Source organism: Corylus avellana, chromosome ca7 (assembly GCF_901000735.1).
Source record: "Corylus avellana chromosome ca7, CavTom2PMs-1.0".
NCBI lineage: Eukaryota > Viridiplantae > Streptophyta > Magnoliopsida > Fagales > Betulaceae > Corylus > Corylus avellana.
The window spans coordinates 20,041,204-20,043,917 of record NC_081547.1 but is presented as its reverse complement, the minus strand read 5'-3'; the positions used below and the strand labels follow the sequence as shown (position 1 = coordinate 20,043,917).

Below are 2,714 nucleotides of genomic sequence, written 5' to 3'. Positions count from 1 at the left end.
TTTGGAAACTTCATAATTTTGTGCTAGTTCACCTTATATTGTTTTCAAACTTGTGATGATTTAGCATGTCCTTTGTAAGTAATTGAACTTTGTGATTCCAATTCATTGTGAAGATGGAGTTCATCTTTTTAAGCTTGCTAATGAATGAAAATCATGGTCTTGAATTGATACTTTAATTATTGGAATACATGAACTATGCATGATGTTTGTCGGTAACATTTTTGGAAAACCCTCACGAGACTTCACTCGTCCTCTAGGAAATTCCTAGAGGTTTAAAAGGCTCGTTGCATACGCTAAATGCAATCATACATCCCATGAAAGATGGATTTATCTTTTTGTTTTATGTTTTTCCATTTAGTCTTTAGTTTTGTATTGCTCAGGGACTAGCAATATGTAAGTTTGGGGGTGTGTTAAGTGCTAAAATATTCATATTTTTAGCCCTTAACTTACATGTTTTAATCCTTTAGTATTAGTTAATTTATGCCATTTTAGTTCTTCTATGTGTTTTTCTTGATTTTGTAGGTCACTGGAAGAAAAAGAAGCAATCTCAAAAGTTTTGGACTTAAAAGAGCTACTTTGGGAATATGGAAGGCTTTGGTAGTGCGATCGATCACAAGGGAGCTGCGATTGAGCGCACTATAGGCGAAGACCACAACATGCAGGGCACCTGCGATCAAATGCCACCACAAAGAGGATCGATCACAGACCTGCGATCGATCGCACACAGGTTGCGATCAAGCGCACCCGTGCGTGATGGGTAAGTCAGCCGCCAGCCTTGTTATGGAAAGTACAACTTTTAGGGTTTTATAACTTAGTGTGAACTAGAGTTCAAACCCTACGATTTTTAGGGTTTCTAGAGTATTCCTAAGGCCTATAAATATACCCTTAAGCCTTTAGAATAAACACAATTTTGAAGGAGAAGAATTGGAGCTCTTCAAGTTCAAGTTTTGGGTTTATTCTTTTCCTTTCTTTTATTTTATTTTATTAAGATATTTAACATCAAATTTATGTGTAAGTAATTTATTTAGTTGGGCAAGATTGATGCCCTAGTTATGTTTAGTTAATATTCAATATTGACGCCTTTGTGATGATCATGTTGTGGTATTTAACTTGATTAATTCCTACCTTCATGAATTCCTCATATGTGTGTGCCTGATCAACATATGCATGTGATATGGACTAGTTAGTTAAATCAATTTGGATGACTGAGTCCTGGGTTTAACAAAAGTAACAAAAGAAATCCATATTGGGTTCTTGGGTTAATCAACATGGGGAACTAGGGGTAGACACCCATGCCCTAGGCCTCATGTGTTTGTCGATTTCTACAGAATTATGCTTTCTTAAAGAACAACTTAGTAGACACCCATGCTAAATCCTTTAAGAAAGAAAGGAATTAGAGTAGACACCCATGCCTAATTTGTTGCTTAAGGGAATCAATAGCTTAAGGAGTAGACACCCACGCCCTTAGGTTGACAAACATTAGATATACATAACATGATCAAAGCATTGACATATTGATATATTATCTAAATATAATTAGTGGTGGATGTCAAAGCCCTACCTTTTTATTATTATCAACTCAAATCCAATATTTGTTTTATTTTACTTTTGGAATTTATTTTAGACAAAATTTAGACAAAATTTAGCAATCCTCATGGGAATGACCCCGTACTTGTACCCTATACTACTATGTTGACCTCGTGCACTTGCGGGTAAAACATACAATTATTTGCCTATTAATTTAGGTAGATATTTGTAACAACACGGCCCACCCTGTTCGATCGAGCGCACTACTAGACAGTAGCTACGTTCCAGCACTCCGGGCCGTTTTCACTTTTATTTTTGTTTTTCTTTTTGTTATTTAATTTCCTTTTTGTTTTAATCATGTTGAGAGACAATACACCTCCGGTGCAAAGACCTTTGAACAGTTCATTCAGTCCCTAGATCCTTGACCAGCCATCATGCATTAATTTCCATCCCATTGTGTAGAGCAGTTACAATTTATCTCTGCAACCGCTCAAAATGGGTCCACACTATAAAGGCACACCTACAGAGAACCCATATTGGCATATTCGAGAATTCTTTGATCTGTGTAGGACTCAGAATGTCCAGGGTTTAACTCTAGAAGAAATCAGGTTAATCGTCTTTCCTTTTTCTTTAAAAAATAATGCTAAGATATGGTACAATTCTTTGGCCACAGGTTCTATTCATAACTGGGATGAGATGGCCACAAAGTTTTTAAAGAAGTTTTTTCCAGCACAAAAGACAAGGCAATTAAGAAGGGAAATTCTAACTTTCCAACAAAAAGTTGGAGACCTTTTCTTCGAGGCATGGGAGCACTTTAATGAGCTACGTCTCAGATGCCCTCATCACAATTTATCTCAAGACGATCAGGTTCTGGCATTCTATGAGGGTTTAAATGATCCTAACAAGAGTCTTGTAGATTTAGCTTGTGGTGGCATGTTGATGGAGAAATGCAGCGAGGAAGCCTTAGGATTCTTTGAGACCTTAATTGAGAACTCCCAACAATTCCCATCTAAAGGGAGACAAGGACTCAAAGGAAAAGGCATACATGAAGAGAGCACCAATGGTGGAATTCAGGCTCGAATGGCTGCCATGGAGAAAAAGCTAGACATGCTTATGAAAGCTATGACTAATCATAGCATTGCTCCTGTTCAACAAGTTACACAAGTCGAGGTATGTGCCATATCTAA

The 2,714-nt window shown here is 37.1% G+C and overlaps 1 non-coding gene across 1 annotated transcript; it reads right to left on the bottom strand.

Annotated features, from left to right (window-relative positions):
- Positions 1-2,271: 2,271 nt before the first annotated feature.
- On the bottom strand, positions 2,272-2,378 carry LOC132188873 (small nucleolar RNA R71). Its single transcript, XR_009440933.1, has one exon. It is a non-coding gene; the product is annotated as a small nucleolar RNA R71 (small nucleolar RNA).
- Positions 2,379-2,714: the final 336 nt, after the last annotated feature.